We start from the raw sequence: 22,076 nt of genomic DNA, 5'->3' as shown, positions 1-22,076 counted from the left end.
GACTGAGACTCATCTATTCCCCGAAGATGTCGAATCGTGGGCGCCTGTTCCAGCCGTACCCTCCTCAGTAGGGACCTCTTCCACCGCCTCATCTCTGACTGACTAGCGCCCCCAGCAGACTCTTCCAACTGCCCCATTTTGATTTGTCGCAAACCCGCCTCAGACAACGTGAATTCGGAGGTCAACCCATTAGGAGGGCCGGGGTATATACCTGGTGCCTCCTGGCAGTGTGGCCTCCACTCCGGTGCAGACATGGTGGCAACGGGCGCTGCCTGGTGAGACACCGGGGATGGCGGTGGAGCCAATGGCAACTCCGGCTCCGCGGGAGTCGCTGGCGGGACCTGCGCAGCCGCGTCAGGTCCGGGCAGGGGCTTCTGTTATGAGCTCATTTCTCCTTCACCTTTGATGTCCGATGAACTCCCTCTGCTGGTGAAAGGAGGTAGTGAAATTGATTTGGATGGGAAAAACCTGTCATCTGAACAGGTGGAGTGTGATTGGACATCCGGAATCTCTGAGTGGATATAAGGCCGCCGACGCCCTGCTGGGTTGCTGGTGATCCTCTCTGCTCTGAGCTCTGGCCTCCAGTTTAGTCCTGTCTACTAAAGCTAAGTTTGTGCTCTGCTATTGTCCATGAGATTTTGTCTGTTTACTTAGTGTTTGTGTTCAGCCAGCCCTGGTTGGGACTGGCTGAACTCCATTTTTATCTCTGATCAGTTGATCCTCTTGGCGCTGTTTTCAGAATATACCTGAGTGCTGATATAGTGATTTTGAAGTCTAGTGAATTGAGGGCCTTTTCTATCAGACGTGTTGGACATTATTTTTGGCAGGGTTTTTGCGTGAATGCAGACAGTTGCTTTTCTTTCCTGTCCTATCTAGTTAGTGAGGGCCCCATCGTTTGCTCAGCCTGTCTTTCTGTCTGTGTTTGTGTTTTCACCGTCAATGCATGTTGGGGGCTGTCTATTGCTTTGGGGTCTGCTCTGGGGCAGTTTAGATTTCCCCTTTCTTTCTTTAGGTTTATTTAGTTCTCCGGCTGTGATTGAGGTGTCTAGGACCACCGTAGGAACACCCCACGGCTACTGTTAGCTGTTGTGAATAGGATCAGGGGTCTGCAATCCGCTAGCTACCAACCTCTCCGGTTTTCTGGACTTAGCTTGTATTTTTGTTTTTCCTCCTCCGGTGACTCATTCATAACAGGCTTCTCTTCCTCCACTTCAGCTCCCTGGGCTGTTTATAACTCCTCCAATAGTAGCGGCAGAGAGGGAACAGGGCAAGCTGCCGGTGACATGGCAACGGTTGCAGGCTCCACAGGGTCTGCCAGGAAAAGGTCTGGTGCAGCAGCGGTTGGTACCGGTGTCGCGGGTACCGCAGGTGTAGGCCCCTCCTGGGCGCGCTGCAGATTCAATGTCCATAATGCTTCCTGTCTCAGTTGCAGGCGGCGTGTCAGCTGGGCAATTTCGTCCTCCAGCTGCTGGCGGTTCATCTCTGAGACGGGGTCGGAGCCTTCAGCCATGGTGCCGGGGAGATCCGACTTAACCTCAGCGCACTCTACAGGCCTCCTCCCCTCACTCTCCAAAATGGCGTTCTAGCGTTCTTCTTCCTGCCTCGGCCCCTTTCCCGCCACTGACTTCTTCTGCCCCTCCTTCCGGGGGCGGCGTCTTCTTTCAGCGCCTCCATACCAAGCCAGTATACGAACCCCTCGGGGGGTGGGCCATGTAGCTGTCACTTAGTAATTCAGGCAGGGGAGGCCCAAGACTCTTCGCGGTCTATTCCTAGGACCTCCTATCTCTTCACGCCCTTCTTCTCCACGCCAGCGGCCATTTTTAATATTCATGTCACAGTCTATTAAATTGGGTTTCTGCACATTTTCAAAAGTTCACAGTCCAACAAATCTCAGGCACACAGAACCCGATGGCATCGGGTCTCATCATCCTGTTCATGACGCCAAGTTGGGTTGCCCTCTCAGGGCCGTGGGGTACTCAGTACCGGGCCGGTGTAAGTGGGACGTGTCACAGCAGCGGTGACCCGGACCGTGGCCCTGGGCGCCCAAGTAATGGGGATGAATGTAGTTAATGGAATGGAATAGTTCGTGACGCCACCTGTGGTGCTCGGCAAGGGAGGTGTTAAGCCGACACTGCAGATCCTCTGGGACAGATGGTATGGTGCAGCAGTGATGGTATAGCCCTCCACAGGCAGGGCTGATGTCCCAGGGCAGTGTAGTTGCAATGGTTGTGGAAAGGCGCAGGCAGTGTAAAGAATGGTACCCAGATGTAGCGATGCTGAGCAGGTTGGCGCAAGAATGAATGGAGGACACCGAGGCTTGCAGTTCCAAAGCTTTACTCACAGTCTGCGGTACACAAGGGTGCCTGCCTCCGGGCCGTGTCCTCCGGGTCAGAGACTCAGCCAACCTCCAGGCCAGATGGAAAGCTCCTCTCCATCACTCCGCCAACATGTACCTTTCCTGAACGACTCCTCTATTGCGTCTTAAAGTGTGAAGATCTCCAGTACCGTGGTACCCTGGAGTTCCTCCTGTCAGATGCTCCCAAGAACTCTACTCGTATGGCAAACAGCTGTAGCCTGCTTCGCGGACTCCCTTCTCCTGAGTCCCGGCTCTCTAATCAGTTGCTGTTGTGCCCCAAGTCTTAGATGGGAGTAGTGCATTTACAGCCTACTACTCCACCGATGTCTGCTGCAGAACCATAAGTGTCCATACAACCTCGGGGACCGGGCCCCGGCCTTGCGCTGAGAACCTTTAGGCAGGGTTCCTCTTCCAACTCATGTCCTCTCTGTTCTCCTTACTCCTTCATTCCGTACTGATCCTTCTCTCTCTTATGGAAGCTTAGGTTGCAGTTCTACATCTTTCTTCTTTCCCTTCCCGTGCAAGCTGGCTCAGATCACTGAGGCAGCTGCAGCACTCCTTCCTCCATCCCTTCTTCCAGGGATCCTCACTCCTGTCTGAGTGACTTCTTACCTGCCTGACCTTCTGCCAGACTGAACCTGTAATCCTACACTTTCCCACTCTTTTTTATATCTCAACTCCACCCACCTCCCAGCACATCCAGTGTTCCAAGCAGGGAACCACCAGAGGTGCTCTGCTACTCTCTAAGCACTGAGCCGCAATGTGGTTGTGCAGAATTACCCTGTTGTGTGGGGTGCGAGTGTTGGAGCGTGGAAAGGAGTTCCCACCTTACCTGGATGGTGGGGCACTTGTTATGAATGAGTCACCAGAGGAGGAAAAAGCAAAAATGCAAGCTAAGTCCAGAAAACCGGAGAGGTTGGTAGCTAGCGGATTGCAGACCCCTGATCCTATTCACAACAACTAACAGTAGCCGTGGAGCATTCCTACGGTGGTCCTAGACGCCTCTTCACAGCCGGAGAACTAAACTGTCTTCCAAAGTATTATGCAAAAAGAGTTTAGGAGTGATAAGGTTAGAATATTTTTGTTTGTCATTTAAACTCATTGCTGGTGATGTATGTCAGGGCTCTTTATGGCTCTTTATATCACTGAAAGCAATTGCAGATACCTGTGCAAATTAGTTTGGCAGGTGTGTCCAAATAAAGGCAAGACTATTTAAGAAGGCTGTTCCACATTATTAAGCAGCCTACATTTTTTGCCAAAATGGGAAAGAAAAAGGATGTGTCGGCTGCTGAGAAGCAACAAATTGTGGAGTATTTAGGTCAAGGCATGACTACAATCAACATTGCCAAGACACTTCATCGTGATCATTGCACAATCAAGAAGTATGTCGCTGATTCCCAGCACACACGTGTGCGTGCTGATAAGGAAAAATTGAGGACTCTTTCCAACAGGCAATTGCGTCAGGTTAAAAGAGCAGCTGCAAAAATTCCTTGTCATAGCAGCAGACAAGTTTTTGAAGCTGCTGGTGCCTCCAACGTCCCCCGAACAAGAAGATGCAGGGTCCTTCAGAGGTTTGCAGCTGTGCGTAAGCCATCCTGTCGACCACCTCTATCCACTGCACACAAGCAGAAACGGCTCCAGTGGGCCAAAGGATACATGAAGACTGACTTCCAAACTGTTTTGTTCACCGATGAGTGCCGTGCAACGCTCGATGGTCCAGATGGATGGAGTGGAGGATGGCTGGTTGATGGACACCCCATGAAAACACGGCTAAGGCGCCAACAAGGAGGAGGTAGAGTAATGTTTTGGGCTGGAATCATGGGGAGAGAGATTGTCGGCCCCTTTAGGATCCCTGAAGGGGTAAAGATGAACTCCATAACCTAAGTGGAGTTTCTAAAACAGCACTTCAAGAGGAAGAACCGTGCTTTCCGCAGCAAGATTATTTTCATGCATGATAATGCACCGTCTCCTGCTGCAAATAACACATCTGCATCTCTGGCTGCTATGGGCATAAAAGAGGACAAACTTATGGTGTGGCCACCATCTTCCCCTGACCTCAACCCCATTGAGAACCTCTGGAGCATCATCAAAAGGAGCGTCTATGATGGCGGGAGGCAGCTCACATCTAAGCAACAGCTCTGGGAGGGTATTCTGTCCACATGCAAAACAACTGAAGCACAAACCATCCAAAAACTGACAAATTCAATGGACGAGAGAGTTCAGAAGCTTCTTTCCAACAAGGGTCCTATGTGCAAATGTAACATCACCTAGAATAAAGATTTGACTTGAAAACTGTTTGATTTCATTTTGTAATAAGCTGATAATGCTGATAATTTCACAATTGACCATTTTTTTGTTCAAAATAAAAATAAAAAGGTTGAAAACTCTGCTGTGCATAATAATTTGGAACATGCATTTTGAGTGTTTCTTATTTTCAAAAATATACTGTTTTCATAGGCAGTTTGTTCTAAAGCATTGCAATTATACTAGAATATTAGATGACTGGAAAATAACAATGACTGTAATTCATATAGGTAATTTAGAGAAAATATGAGGAAATATTTTTTGCATAATAATTTGGAACACAGTGTAAATAAGCCTAAAGAAAGAAAGGGGACATCTAAACTGCCCCAGAGCAGACCCCAAAGCAATAGACAGCCCCCAACATGTATTGTCGGTGAAAACAGATGAAAACACAAACACAGACAGAAAGACAGGCAGAGCAAACGATGGGGCCCAACTAACAAGATAGGAAAGGACAGAAAAGATGCTGGCTGCAATCCGCAAAAACCCTACCAAAAATGTCACAACACGTCTGATAGGAAAAATGGCCCTGAAGTCACTAGACTTCAAAATCCCTATATCAGCACTCCGATATATTCTGAAGACAGAGCAAAAGAGATTTAACCGATCAGGGACACAAATGGAAATTCAGCAGAGCCCCAGCCGGGGCTGGCAGAACACAAAACTAAGCAAATCAGACAAAATCTCATGGAACAATAACAGAGCAAAGTTTAGCTTTAGAAGACAGGAACTGAACTGGAGGCCAGAGCTCAGAGCAGAGAAATCACCAGCAACCCTACAGGGCGTCGGCTGCCTTATATCCACTCAGAGATTCCGGATGTCCAATCGCAATCCACCTGTTCAGGTGACAGGTTTCTCCCATCCAAATCAGTTTCACCACCTCCTTTCACCAGCAGAGGGAGTTTATCGGACACCAAAGGTGAACGAGAAAATGAGCTCACAACAGTACCTTCCCCTTGAGGAGGGGTCACCGAACCCTCATCCACGCCACCAGGCCGATCAGGATGCGCCCGATGAAAAGCACGAACCAATCTTTCGGCATGAATATCAGATGCAGAGACCCAAGAATTATCCTCCTGGCCATAACCCGTCTACTTAACCAAATACTGGAGTCTCCGTCTAGCCAGACGAGAATCCAGTATCTTCTCAACCCCATATTCCACATTACCTTCAACCAATACAGGGTCAGGAGGTGCCACCACAGGAACTACTGGCTCAACAAACCTCTTCAACAGAGACTTATGAAACACGTTATGGATCTTAAATTTAACAGGAAGAGCGAATCAAAAAGGGACCGGATTAAGAATCTCCAAAATCTTGTAAGGTCCAATAAATCTAGGTTTAAACTTTGGAGAAGCCACCTTCATAGAGATATTCTTTGATGACAACCAAACCATATCACCCACCTTAAACCGGGGACCAATGGTCCTATGCCGGTTGGAAAACCGCTGGGCCTTTTCCTGGGAGAGAGACAACTTATCCACCACTTGGTCCCAAATCTGGTGCATTCTCTCCACCACAGTATCAACACCTGGGCAGGCAGAAGACTCCACCTGCCCTGAAGAGAATCGAGGATGAAACCCAAAGTTACAAAAAAAAAGGTGACATCAAAGTGGCAGAACTAGCTCTATTATTTAAAGCAAATTCAGCCAAGGGCAAAAATGAGACCCAATCATCCTGATCAGCAGAGATAAAACATCTCAAATAAGACTCCAAAGTCTGGTTTGTTCTCTCCGTCTGCCCATTGGTCTGAGGGTGAAACGCAGAGGAGAAGGACAACTGAATTCCCAGCTTAGAACAAAAAGTCCTCCAAAATCTAGACACAAACTGAACTCCTCTGTCAGATACAATGTTCTCAGGAATCACATGCAAGCGAACCACCTGTTGCAAAAACAAGGGCACCAACTCTGAGGAAGATGGCAACTTAGGGAGTGGTACAAGATGGACCAACTTAGAGAATCTATCACAAATCACCCAAATAACAGTCATTCTCTGAGAGACAGGCAGATCAGAAATAAAATCCATTGAAATATGGGTCCATGGCCTCCTGGGCACCGGCAAAGGCATCAACAACGCACTAGAGCGAGAACAAGGTTTAGATCGGAAGCAAGTCCCACAGGACTGCACAAAATTCCTGACATCACGAGATAAGGCGGGCCACCAAAAAGAGCGACTCACCAAATCTCTAGTATCAAAAATACCTGGATGACCAGCCAATGTGGAGCAATGAACTTCAGACATTACTCTCTTCCTCCACTGGTCAGGAACATACAATTTTCCAATGGGACAACGCTCAGGTTTGTCCTCCTGAAACTCTTCCAGAGCACGTCTCAAATCGGGCGAGATGGCAGAAAGAACTACCCCCTCACCTAAGATGGTAGCAGGCTTGGTCACAATAGGAGAATCAGCAAAGAAACTCCTAGAGAGGGCATCTGCCTTGACATTCTTAATGCCCGGAAGAAAAGAGACCACAAAATCAAAACGTGTGAAAAACAAGGCCCACCTAGCCTGTCTAGGATTCAAGCGTTTGGCCGACTCAAGGTAAATCAAATTCTTGTGGTCAGTGAGGACCACGACTTGATGTCTAGCTCCCTCCAACCAATGTCTCCACTCCTCAAATGCCCATTTCATGGCTAACAGTTCCCTATTCCCCACATCATAGTTGCGTTCAGATGGGGAGAACTTTCGGGAAAAGAAAGCACAGGGATTCATTTTAGATGTTACCGGATCTTTTTGGGACAAAACATCTCCTGCACCAATCTCAGAAGCGTCCACCTCTACCTGAAACGGGAGTGAGACATCAGGTTGCCGCAAAACCGGAGCAGAAGTGAACCTCCGCTTCAGCTCCTGAAAGGAAGAAACAGCCTCCGGAGACCATTTCAGCACATCAGCACCCTTTTAGTCAAATCAGTCAATGGTTTGGCAATACCAGAAAAATTAGCTATAAATTTACGATAAAAATTAGCAAAACCCAAAAACTTCTGGAGGGCCTTCAAAGAAATGGGCTGAACCCAATCATAAATGGCCTGTACCTTGGCCGGGTCCATTTCAATAGTTGACGGAGACAAAATAAATCCCAAAAATGAAATCCTCTGTACACCAAAAAGGCATTTCGACCCCTTAACATACAGGGAATTCTCCCTCAAAATCCGGAACACAGTCCGAACATGTTCCACATGAGAGTCCCAATCCCTGGAAAAGATCAAAATATCATCCACATAGATGATCAAAAATTTATCCACAAAGTCCCGGAAAATATCATTCATGAAGCACTGGAAGACAGAAGGGGCATTAGTGAGCCCAAAAGGCATCACCAGGTACTCAAAATGTCCCTCCGGAGTATTAAACGCCATCTTCCATTCATCCCCATGCTTAATGCGAATAAGATTATACGCCCCCCTGAGGTCAAGCTTGGTAAACCAGCAAGCACCTTTAACTCTGGAGAATAGATCAGAAATCAGGGGTAACGGATACTGATATTTAACAGTAATTTTGTTGATAGTCAGGGAACAATAGTCAATACAAGGCCTTTAGGAACCATCTTTCTTGGCCATGAAAATAACCCAGCACCCAAGGGTGAAGAGCATGGTCTAATATTACCCTTCTCCAACAACTCCTTAATATAAGATCGCATAGCCTCATGCTCAGGTACAGATAAATTGAAAAGTCGACCCTTGGGAAATTTACACCCAGGGCTCAGCTCAATTGCACAGTCATAACTCCTATGAGGAGGCAAAGACGCAGACTTATTCTCACTATATACATCATAAAAATCAGCCAAATAGTCAGGAACCTCATGCGACTGGGGAGAGGTGGAGAAAACAGGAGCGTCACTAAGGGCACACCGACAACCCCAACTCACCACAGACACAGATTTCCAATCCAAAACTGGATTATGGATTTGCAACCAGGGAAACCCCAGAACAATGGTATCATGCAAATTATGCAACACCAACAATCTGCAATTTTCTTGATGGTCTGGGGCGACCTGCATTACCACCTGGGTCCAAAACTGAGGTTTATTCTTCGCCAAAGGAGTAGCATCAATACCCCTCAAAGGGATAGACGTCCGCAGAGGTGTCATAGGAAACCCACAACGTTTAGCAAAATCCAAGTCCATCAGGTTCAGAGCCGCTCCTGAATCCACAAAAGCCTTAGCGGAAAATGTGGACAGGGAGCAGATCAGAATAATTGCGAGAAGAAACTTAGGTTGAACACCACCCACAGCAAATGTGTGTGCAAAACGTTTCTCTCATTTAGGGCAGTCAGAAATATTATGAGAGGCATCTCCACAGAAAAAACACAGCTTATTACGCCTTCTGAACTCCTGACGTTGAGCCCTAGACAAAACGCTATCACATTGCATAGGTTCAGACATTTGTTCAACAGGTGGCAACATTTCTCGTGTAATTTTACGTTCACGTAAACGCCGATCAACCTGAATGGCTAATGACATAGAATCGTCAAGACCAGAGGGAACAGGAAATCCCACCATAGTATCTTTTACGGTTTCTGACAAACACTTCCGAAAGAGAGCTGCCAAGGCACCATCATTCCAGGTAGTAAGGACCGCCCACTTTCGGAATTTTTGACAGTACAACGCTGCAGAATCCTGACCCTGGCTCAATGCCAACAGGGCTTTTTCAGGTTGATCAATAGCATTAGGTTCATCATACAACAACCCCAAGGCTTGAAAAAATGCGTCCACATTAGTTAGAATAGGATCATCAGGTGTCAAAGAAAACGCCCAATCCTGGGGATCGCCGCGCAGCAAAGAGATGACAATTTTAACCTGCTGTGCAGAGCTCCCCGATGAGCTAGGCTTCAAGGCAAGAAATAATTTACAATTATTCTTAAAATTCAAAAATTTAGACCGATCCCCAAAAAATACATCAGGAGTAGGGATCTTTGGTTCAGCAGCATGTGAATGAGCAAGATAGGCGGAAATTCCCCGCACTTCAGCAGCGAGCTGCTCCACACGATCAGACAATTGCTTAATTTCTATTAAGAAAAAATTCCTCCTACGGCCCCAGAGAAAAAGAGGAAAAAATATACATTAAAAAAAAAATTCTGACACTTTTTTTCTTTTTTACAATTCATTCCTACTATTGAGTACCCTAGAATCTGCGGTATGGCTGGTGATTCTGTTATGAATGAGTCACCGGAGGAGGAAAAAACAAAAATGCAAGCTAAGTCCAGAAAACCGGAGAGGTTGGTAGCTAGCAGATTGCAGACCCCTGATCCTATTCACAACAACTAACAGTAGCCGTGGGGGGTTCCTACGATGCCCTAGACGCCTCTTCAAAGCCGGAGAACTAAATAAGCCTAAAGAAAGAAAGGGGAAATCTAAACTGACCCAGAGCAGACCCCAAAGCAATAGACAGCCCCCAACATGTATTGTCGGTGAAAACAGATGAAAACACAAACACAGACAGAAAGACAGGCAGAGCAAACGATGGGGCCCAACTAACAAGATAGGAAAGGACAGAAAAGATGCTGGCTGCAATCCGCAAAAACCCTACCAAAAATGTCCCAACATGTCTGATAGGAAAAACGGCCCTGAAGTCACTAGACTTCAAAATCCCTATATCAGCACTCTGATATATTCTGAAGACAGAGCAAAAGAGATTTAACCGATCAGGGACAAAAATGGAAATTCAGCAGAGTCCCAGCCGGGGCTGGCAGAACACAAAACTAAGCAAATCAGACAAAATCTCATGGAACAATAACAGAGCAAAACTTAGCTTTAGAAGACAGGAACTGAACTGGGGGCCAGAGCTCAGAGCAGAGAAATCACCAGCAACCCTACAGGGCGTCGGCTGCCTTATATCCACTCAGAGATTCCGGATGTCCAATCGCAATCCACCTGTACAGGTGACAGGTTTCTCCCATCCAAATCAGTTTCACCACCTCCTTTCACCAGCAGAGGGAGTTCATCGGACATCAAAGGTGAAAGAGAAAATGAGCTTACAACAGGCACTACACCTTAGGAGAAGGTGCAGTACCTCTGTGGCGACAGCCTCAGGGGCGCCACAGATACCAAACAAAAACTATCTGCTGGCTAGGGGAAGGTAGGAACCCTTTTCTCAGTTTCTGGTGAGCAGGAAGTCTAAAGCGCTGTGGTGAATAGCTTAACAGATGTAGATTCTAAAAATATAGATTTCTTGCATATATGAATAATCTGTGCTATTATATTAAAGTTTGCAGGAACAAAGAGATTTCCAAAACCATGTGCTCTTACATACGGCTGAGTGAGCTGAGCACAAACACATTCCCGAGGGAGGGGGAAAATAGTGAAATAGAATTACACAGTGATGGCAGGGAGGGAAGGAGGGGGTTGGACGCTGCAGCTTGTGTGTGTGTGGTACAAACCTAATGGGGGGAAGGGCAGCTTGTGTGTCCCAGTAGATGCAGGAGAAAGGTCTGGAAGTGTACTCGAACCCCTGGAAAATGGTTCATATTTTCATGACAGGCAGTATGCATAGCCCCAGTCTCAGGCAGTAAATACACACAAAAACCTCCATCCTGTCACTGCTAGGGTCTCCCAAATCCCCCAGAACACTTTTCTGCCACCAGCTCCTCGTTTGATATGAAAACCAATATCAGATCAAGAGCTCACCCACAAGGTAGCGTAATTTAGCATGGAGGATGTTGCGGTCCGTTCATAGAGCAAGGAAAACAAAGCTAGTAAATTTTAAAGATTTACTCCAGAAAATATAGGCAGTGTTTACAAAAATACAAAAGATGTTACAAAAGAAACAAAATACAGTATGTGCAGACAGTTACAAAATAAAAGAGGATTAAGATAAGAACTTACACATCTCAGCCACTGGTAAGCCACGTGGGTGAGGGGAGAGGAGAAACTTCCCAGAACAAAGGGGTATAAATGCATAGCTTCATACTGCTGATTCTCCAGGCAAAAGACAACTTCATAATCGAGCATCCTAGATTTATGCTCTTCTCTGGCTGACCTCACTGTGAGGGCTGAGTCAGGGAATGCACGCCCCCTTTGGAAAAGTTATTAAAACTTCCACTTGCAGCTCTCTGGTGTCCCGTTTACCCTCAGGTCAGTCAGGGATCTACACCTAGAATAAGTAGTTGCCAGAAGGGCAGCCTTGCCGTGTGCTGGCTATTAGGCACTCTGGAGGGAGGGAGGTATGTATATTTCTTGGCCTCGGTGGGTAATACACATATAATAACCTCCGTGTCATGATCCATGCTGGATCATGACAGATAAAAAGCACTAGTAACCTCTTTTTTTTCCTTAAGCTGTCTGCTTAATGATAGTTTTGCCCCCAGTGGCCGTTAGGGTCATTGTACTTGATGTTTTCTTTGCTTTGCCTTTTGCCCCCGGTGGTCAGTGGGGTTATAGCAGCTTTTTGCCCCTGATCATTTGACCATCCCCTTTTCCTATATAGGGTCACATGGTCTATGAGCAGGTGTTGGTGATATTGCTCTTTTCCAATCAAGTCTGGTAGAGAAAGGAACTACAGAGAAGAGTTCCAGGCCACTCAGGGGAGCTCTGGTGGATAGCTTCTAGTGGAAGCTGAAGTCAGGTGTCGAGCTTCAGGGGAAAGCTGCATTCTGGTGGTGGACTCTGTTGCTGGGAGCAATAGCAACAGAGCAAAGCTAAGTGGTGTTTCCCTGTTTGTATTTTTCCCTGGTGTGTATTAGTACAGCGGTGGGGCCAGTGCCTGCACCACCCAGCTCCCTAGCAAGGGATAGGTGTATGGTGTGCTAGGGTGACAGGTATCCTGATCAGCGCCTGGTGCGGAACCGGCCTAGGGAATGCTAGGAGTGTGAGGGACACTGACTCAGGGGAGTGCAGGAGGTCGCCACGTCCCCATTCCCATCGCGGGGCCCACCGTTGCAACTGTTTCCCTTCCCCTTGTCTTGTTGTTTTAGTTACCGGCCTGTGGGTCATGTCACACAGGACAGTTACACGTGCCGTGTCTTGTTGTTTTAGTTACCGGCCTGCGGGTCATGTCACACAGGACGGGTCCACGTGACACTCCGTCTGTCACTGCCAGAATCTCCCCAAAAGCCCAGAACACTTCGCTGCCACCAGCCCCCAGTTCTGACATTAAAATCAATATCAGGTCATGATCCAAATCAACAGTAGCATGAATTTAGCAAGGAGAACATGGCATTAAAAGAATACGCATTGTTTTCAAAAGTACAAAAGATGTTACAAAGAGAGACAGATACAGTATATACAGGCAATTACAAAATAAAAGTGGATTAAGATATGAAACTTACAGTTATCAGTCAATGGCACGCCATGAGAAGTAGGGGGAGGGACGCCTTTCCCAAGGAAAATGGTCCATCAGCACAGCCTCCTAGCTGACACCCTGGGCAAATGACAACCTCCTCATTGGGCTTCATAGCCTTTTACTCTCTGTCCCATGACCTCACTGAGTGGGCGGAGCTATGGCATGCACTTCCCTTTTGAAAGTATGCTGTGTTAATAAAACTTAGTTTTGGAATATATCACCATATCCCACCTACTGCATTCCGGGAGCGCATACTACCTGGAGAACTACTACACATGCGGCTTCCTATTGAAACACCTTGAGTGCTTTCACAAGTGCCCAGGATTGTGCTGCAAACCGTGAGCAGGAGGAATCAACAACTAATCCACCTAGTGGAATTATAGACAAGTTTATAAAGACATTGTAACGGGGACTACCCAGGCTGGGGTACCTCTTTCAGTACCAGCCCGTGTTTTCGGAGGTCCGCTCTGCGTTGGCTGGAGTCTGAATGAATGATGCTGGCTGGAATTCCTTGGTTACATGGGCGCATATAAAAGATCACTGCTTCTCCACGTATTTCCAGTCTGACAACAATTTACTCACAGGACACAGAATATATCACACAGATACAGAGGGCAGGCCAATAGAAAAGCGGCAGGCCAGACATGGATTACAAAAGCCGCAGGTGGCCGGAGCCTGCCGATGTTTACTGTGGGAAATACAAAGGTGGGGGGAGGGCGGACAAAATGAGAATATCGTGTCCCCTCTGCCCAGGGGCGCAGCCTGTGAACTGATGCATTAGGGACATGCATCTCACATGGAACTTATTATACATATAACTGCACAACATATTCTGGGTGCTGAGTGGTTCTGTAACACGTAACAGACATCAAAAAGGTGAGTGCAAATAGCACTTGTTTAATATACATTTGAATCCAGCTGCTGCACTTAGAATCTGCGCTCTCTCCCCACTCTCCATTTTCTTATTTTATATCCTTTTGAAAGTTATAAAAAAGCTTATGGAGTGCCATAACTCGGGCTGCAAGGCTCACAGCGGGATGATAGACGTATTGTAGGCTTTAGAACAAAATTAGCTTTAACTTAAGTCTAAACATGGCGTGGCTGTGTGGTTCGGTTGGGTCGAAATCTGTTTCTCGGTTCCTGCTGGTCGCCGGCATTTCAAAACCCACCGGTGGGCAGCTCTACCGATGCAGATGCCAAAAATGTAATTTTCCCACCTCTACGAATACTGGGTGTTATGATATTCAAGCTTGCAAGGACAAAGAGAACATGTGCTTCAAGAACTGCTTCCAACCAGTTTAGGGCCGTAACTGCTCTTTGTACTGCTGGCACACCAGGGGCTCATGTTACACAGCGGTATAGCAGGGGAGATGGAGGGGGACCGCAGCTTAGTGAGGGGGAATGTCTGTGAGCTGTGCCTGCCTGCCACTTCCAAACCCAGGAGATGCAGCAGAGCTCTGTATGTGTGATTGATCAATAAGACATTACGTCATATTTCCTGACATCATGTCTGCTGCAGAGAATGCTGCGCCTGGAAGAGTCGGTCCTTGGAAAGGAATGCCCGCCCCCATAGGATGGAGTGGAGAGAAATGGTCCGCCCGTTGTAGAGTGAACACAGAGGACAAACGGAGACCTGGAGGAAATGAAATGGTGAGCACAGGGGAGCCTCACCCAGAGCAGAGTGGAGCCATGACGCAAGACGCCGACAAGTGATGGAGACTGCGTCATTTGCCTGCAGCAAGATGTCTGCATTACCCTGGAGCATGGCAGCAACTTGTGTGGAGCCGGTGTGTTTCAAGGAAGTTGAAGATGATGGCGGCCCCAGCGAAGAGGCAGAAGTAGGATTTTCTCTGGCAAAACATAGTGCAAGAGAGGCAGGAATGGGCGCAAAAACTGTGGGCTTCTGGCCTGCCACCTAAGAACGTTAAGGGGCACAAAGACTCTTCTATTCTGAGGACTGCTGAGTTTTAAGAAAGGAGGAATGTAGGGAGATGGACAAGAGAGACTGAATAACTATAAGCGAACACTGCCCTCTGCTGGACCAAACTGACAGTGAAAGTAAAAAAAGACAGAATTGTGTTAGCAGGAACCAAATTGTGCTAGGAGATTTGCATGGGGAGTGAATTCACCTGCTGAACCTGATCAGGTGATACAGGAAGGACTTCCTGAATATAAAATGCCTGGCCAGACTGAGAAGGGAGTTGGCGCCACAGCTTGCACCAGGGCAGATTGTATGACTACAAGGTGGGCTTGCAGTCACCATCGCCATAGAAGAGTCTGAGAGCGGTCAGATGCCAGAGAAGGCCTGAGTTGTGAGGAAGATCTGTGCATGCTCTAGTGGAAAGCCGTGACTAGAGTAGTCAAGCCAGGCCCGAGTGATGCCGCGGCTGAGTTACTGGGACATGTTTGGAAAGTGAGACAGGCAGGGATTTCGTGAGCCAGTTAGTGAGATTCGGACGACTCCAGTAGAGGCTTGGGATCCAGACTACGCCAGGCAAGTACCGAAGACCAGAGCAACGCCGGTCAAGACCCAGAACCCAGACAACACCAGTCAAGAGTCGAGGACCGGCGGCTCCCCACTTTACCATATCAAGGCGACGCCCGTTGGTGACCAAGCACCGAAGATACCTGAAGAATACGTGACCAGAGACTCTCACCTCATGGTGGTGAGCAGGGCCATTGCTTTCAGCACAGATTCACAATACTGGGTGTGGCAGGGGGAGGCTGCAGATGAGACGAGGCCTGGCTGACCATAAAGTGCCCCAGAAAGTATTATTAGACTTTGTTGTGGCCCAGAAAGCTGCAAGGGGGCCCTAGAGACTGTTTTTTGCTAAATACAGCCTTTACTCCTTTCCCAATTAGACCAAGGTTGGACTGTAGACCCCGAACTGATGTCGAGGACATATCTCTTGTAATGTTCTAACCAATATTTCTCTGTGCATATAATTGCCTGTAAATGATGCTGTGAAGATTGTTCCTGTGCCATTTATCTGGGATAATAATCTTTCCCGCATTTAACCCTGTTAGTGAAGATACTAGAAGTAGATTGTTAGATCATCAGCATTACAGTTGGGCAGAGCTGTGCTGTGGGCAGAGCTGTATAGAGAGGAGGGTTCTGCTCTGGGCTCTGCACATTCCTGCACGCTGTCACTGATGTCTTAGCCGGCTCAACAGATCATGACACTGAGGTATGTGCGGCTCCCAGGTCTCCATCAGTGGAACAGTGCTACCAACACTGAGCAATTGGGGGGTACAGTGTGACTTAATGGGGGATACAGTGTGACATATTGGGGGACGCAGTGTGACATAATGGGGGGATACAGTGTGACATAATGGGGGATAAGGTGTGACATATTGGGGGGCGCAGTGTGACATATAGAGGGATACAGTGTGACATATTGGGGGACGCAGTATGACATAATGGGGGATACAGTGTGACATAATGGGGATACAGTGTGACATAATGGGGGATACAGTGTGACATATAGAGGGATACAGTGTGACATATTGGGGGACGCAGTATGACATAATGGGGGATACAGTGTGACATAATGGGGATACAGTGTGACATAATGGGGGATACAGTGTGACATATAGAGGGATACAGTGTGACATATTGGGGGACGCAGTATGACATAATGGGGGATACAGTGTGACATAATGGGGGATACAGTGTGACATAATGGGGATACAGTGTGACATAATGGGGGATACAGTGTGACATATTGGGGGCGCAGTGTGACATAATGGGGCATACAGTGTGAGATATTGGGGAATACAGTGTGAAATATTGGGGGCGCAGTGTGACATATTGCTGAATATAGTTTGACATAATGGGGCATACAGTGTGACATATTGGGGAATACAGTGTGACATATTGGGGGACACAGTGTGACATAATGGGGAATACAGTGGAACATATTGGGGAATACAGTGGAACATAATGGGGCATACAGTGTGACATAATGGGGGATACAGTGTGACATATTGGGGAATACAGTGTGACATATTGGGGGCGCAGTGTGACATATTGCTGAATATAGTTTGACATAATGGGGGACGCAGTGTGACATATTGGGGGACGCAGTGTGACATAATGGGGGATACAGTGTGACATAATGAGGGATACAGTGTGACATATTGGGGAATACAGTGTGACATATTGGGGGACACAGTTTGACATAATGGGGAATACAGTGGAACATATTGGGGGATACAGTGTGACATAATGGGGGACGCAGTGAGACATATTGCTGAATATAGTTTGACATAATGGGGGACGCAGTGTGACATAATGGGGGATACAGTGTGACATAATGGGGCATACAGTGTGACATAATGGGGGACACAGTGTAACATGATGGGGGATACAGTGTTACATAATGGGGGATACAGTGTGACATATTGGAGAATACAGTGTGACATAATGGGGGATACAGTGTGACATTGCTGGATACAGTGTGACACAATGGGAATACAGTGTGACATAATGGGGGATATAGTGTGACATACTGGGGGACGCAGTGTGACATATTGCTGAATATAGTTTGACATAATAGGGGATACAGTGTGACATATTGGGGGACGCAGTGTGACATAATGGGGGATACAGTGTGACGTAATGGGGGATACAGTGTGACACAATGGGGGATACAGTGTGACATATTGGAGAATACAGTGTGACATATTGGGGGATACAGTCTGACATAATGGGGGATACAGTGTGACATATTGCTGGATACAGTGTGACATATTGCTGGATACAGTGTGACATATTGGGGGATACAGTGTGACATGTTGGGGGATACAGTGTCACATATTGGAGAATACAGTGTGACATAATGGGGGATACAGTGTGACATATTGCTGGATACAGTGTGACATTGGAGAATACAGTGTGACATATTGGGGATACAGTGTGACATATTGGGGGATACAGTGTGACATATTGCTAGATACAGTGTGACATATTGGAGAATACAGTGTGACTTAATGGGGGATACAGTGTGACATATTGAAGAATACAGTGTAACATATTGGGGGATACAGTGTGACATGTTGAGGGAAACAGTGTGATATATTGGAGAATACAGTGTGACATAATGGGGGATACAGTGTGACATATTGGGGGACACAGTGTGACATATTGGGGGATACAGTGTGACATAATGGGGGATACAGTGTGACATATTGGAGAATACAGTGTGACATAATGGGGGATACAGTGTGACATATTGGGGGATACAGTGTGACATATTGGGGGATACAGTGTGACATATTGGAGAATACAGTGTGAAATATTGCTGGATACAGTGTGACATATTGGGGGATACAGTGTGACATAATGGGGGATACAGTGTGACATATTGGAGAATACAGTGTGACATAATGGGGATACAGTGTGACATAATGGGGCATACAGTGTGACATAATGGGGGACACAGTGTAACATGATGGGGGATACAGTGTTACATAATGGGGGATACAGTGTGACATTGCTGGATACAGTGTGACACAATGGGAATACAGTGTGACATAATGGGGGATATAGTGTGACATACTGGGGGACGCAGTGTGACATATTGCTGAATATAGTTTGACATAATAGGGGATACAGTGTGACATATTGCTGGATACAGTGTGACATATTGGGGGATACAGTGTGACATAATGGGGGATACAGTGTGACATATTGGAGAATACAGTGTGACATAATGGGGTATACAGTGTGACATAATGGGGGACACAGTGTAACATGATGGGGGATACAGTGTTACATAATGGGGGATACAGTGTGACATTGCTGGATACAGTGTGACACAATGGGAATACAGTGTGACATAATGGGGGACGCAGTGTGACATATTGCTGAATATAGTTTGACATAATAGGGGATACAGTGTGACATATTGGGGGACGCAGTGTGACATAATGGGGGATACAGTGTGACGTAATGGGGGATACAGTGTGACACAATGGGGGATACAGTGTGACATATTGGAGAATACAGTGTGACATATTGGGGGATACAGTCTGACATAATGGGGGATACAGTGTGACATATTGCTGGATACAGTGTGACATATTGCTGGATACAGTGTGACATATTGGAGAATACAGTGTGACATAATGGGGGATACAGTGTGACATTGCTGGATACAGTGTGACACAATGGGAATACAGTGTGACATACTGGGGGATACAGTGTGACATATTGCTGGATACAGTGTGACATATTGCTGGATACAGTGTGACATATTGGGGGATACAGTGTGACATGTTGGGGGATACAGTGTCACATATTGGAGAATACAGTGTGACATAATGGGGGATACAGTGTGACATATTGCTGGATACAGTGTGACATTGGAGAATACAGTGTGACATATTGGGGATACAGTGTGACATATTGGGGGATACAGTGTGACATATTGCTAGATACAGTGTGACATATTGGAGAATACAGTGTGACTTAATGGGGGATACAGTGTGACATATTGAAGAATACAGTGTAACATATTGGGGGATACAGTGTGACATGTTGAGGGAAACAGTGTGATATATTGGAGAATACAGTGTGACATAATGGGGGATACAGTGTGACATATTGGGGGACACAGTGTGACATATTGGGGGATACAGTGTGACATAATGGGGGATACAGTGTGACATATTGGAGAATACAGTGTGACATAATGGGGGATACAGTGTGACATATTGGGGGATACAGTGTGACATATTGGGGGATACAGTGTGACATATTGGAGAATACAGTGTGAAATATTGCTGGATACAGTGTGACATATTGGGGGACGCAGTGTGACATAATGGGGGATACAGTGTGACGTAATGGGGGATACAGTGTGACACAATGGGGGATACAGTGTGACATATTGGAGAATACAGTGTGACATATTGGGGGATACAGTCTGACATAATGGGGGATACAGTGTGACATATTGCTGGATACAGTGTGACATATTGCTGGATACAGTGTGACATATTGGAGAATACAGTGTGACATAATGGGGGATACAGTGTGACATTGCTGGATACAGTGTGACACAATGGGAATACAGTGTGACATACTGGGGGATACAGTGTGACATATTGCTGGATACAGTGTGACATATTGCTGGATACAGTGTGACATATTGGGGGATACAGTGTGACATGTTGGGGGATACAGTGTCACATATTGGAGAATACAGTGTGACATAATGGGGGATACAGTGTGACATATTGCTGGATACAGTGTGACATTGGAGAATACAGTGTGACATATTGGGGATACAGTGTGACATATTGGGGGATACAGTGTGACATATTGCTAGATACAGTGTGACATATTGGAGAATACAGTGTGACTTAATGGGGGATACAGTGTGACATATTGAAGAATACAGTGTAACATATTGGGGGATACAGTGTGACATGTTGAGGGAAACAGTGTGATATATTGGAGAATACAGTGTGACATAATGGGGGATACAGTGTGACATATTGGGGGACACAGTGTGACATATTGGGGGATACAGTGTGACATAATGGGGGATACAGTGTGACATATTGGAGAATACAGTGTGACATAATGGGGGATACAGTGTGACATATTGGGGGATACAGTGTGACATATTGGGGGATACAGTGTGACATATTGGAGAATACAGTGTGAAATATTGCTGGATACAGTGTGACATATTGGGGGATACAGTGTGACATAATGGGGGATACAGTGTGACATATTGGAGAATACAGTGTGACATAATGGGGATACAGTGTGACATAATGGGGGACGCAGTGTGACATATTGGAGAATACAGTGTGACATATTGCTGGGTACAATGTGACATATTGGGGGATTCAGTGTGACATATTGGGGGATACAGTGTGACATATTGCTGGATACAGTGTGACATATTGGAGAATACAGTGTGACATATTGGGGGATACAGTGTGACATATTGGGGACGCAGTGTGACATAATGGGGGATACAGTGTGACATATTGGGGGATACAGTGTGACATATTGCTGGATACAGTGTGACATATTGGAGAATACAGAGTGACATATTGGGGATACAGTGTGACATAATGGGGGATACAGTGTTACATATTGGGGATACAGTGTGACATATTGGGGGATACAGTGTGGCATAATGGGGGATACAGTGTGACATATTGGAGAATACAGTGTGACATATTGGGGGATACAGTGTGACATATTGGGGGATACAGTGTGACATATTGCTGGATACAGTGTGACATATTGGAGAATACAGTGTGACATAATGGGGGATACAGTGTGACATATTGGGGGATACAGTGTAACATATTGGGGGATACAGTGTGACATAATGGGGGATACAGTGTGACATATTGGGGGATACAGTGTGACTTATGGTGAGATACAGTGTGACATATTGGAGAATACAGTGTGACATAATGGGGGATACAGTGTGACATATTGGGGGATGCAGTGTGACATATTGCTGGATACAGTGTGACATATTGGAGAATACAGTGTGACATATTGCTGGATACAGTGTGACATATTGGGGGATACAGTGTGACATTGGAGAATACAGTGTGACATAATGAGGAATATAGTGTGACATATTGGAGAATACAGTGTGACATATTGGGGGATACAGTGTGACATAATGGGGGACGCAGTGTGACATATTGGAGAATACAGTGTGACATAATGGGGATACAGTGTGACATAATGGGGGACGCAGTGTGACATATTGGAGAATACAGTGTGACATATTGCTGGGTACAATGTGACTTATTGGGGGATACAGTGTGACATATTGCTGGATACAGTGTGACATATTGGAGAATACAGTGTGACATATTGGGGGATACAGTGTGACATATTGGGGACGCAGTGTGAAATAATGGGGGATACAGTGTGACATATTGGGGATACAGTGTGACATATTGCTGGATACAGTGTGACATATTGGAGAATACAGAGTGACATATTGGGGATACAGTGTGACATATTGGAGAATACAGAGTGACATATTGGGGATACAGTGTGACATAATGGGGGATACAGTGTGACATATTGGGGGATACAGTGTGACATAATGGGGGATACAGTGTGACATAATGGGGGATACAGTGTGACATAA

The 22,076-nt window shown here is 46.4% G+C and overlaps 1 protein-coding gene across 1 annotated transcript in view; it reads left to right on the top strand.

The window, feature by feature from the left end:
* The first annotated feature begins 16,008 nt into the window (after window positions 1–16,008).
* SLC4A2 (solute carrier family 4 member 2) overlaps window positions 16,009–22,076 on the top strand; it is a 395,791-nt gene continuing 389,723 nt past the window's right edge. The window contains exon 1 of the mRNA XM_073551714.1: window positions 16,009–16,121. The gene's annotated coding sequence lies outside the window, so the exon portion shown is untranslated. The remainder of the gene's footprint in view (window positions 16,122–22,076) is intronic.

This window comes from Dendrobates tinctorius, unplaced genomic scaffold (assembly GCF_039654945.1).
Source record: "Dendrobates tinctorius isolate UK_male_01 unplaced genomic scaffold, ASM3965494v1 ptg000179l, whole genome shotgun sequence".
Lineage (NCBI taxonomy): Eukaryota > Metazoa > Chordata > Amphibia > Anura > Dendrobatidae > Dendrobates > Dendrobates tinctorius.
This window is presented reverse-complemented; position numbering and strand designations above follow the sequence as displayed.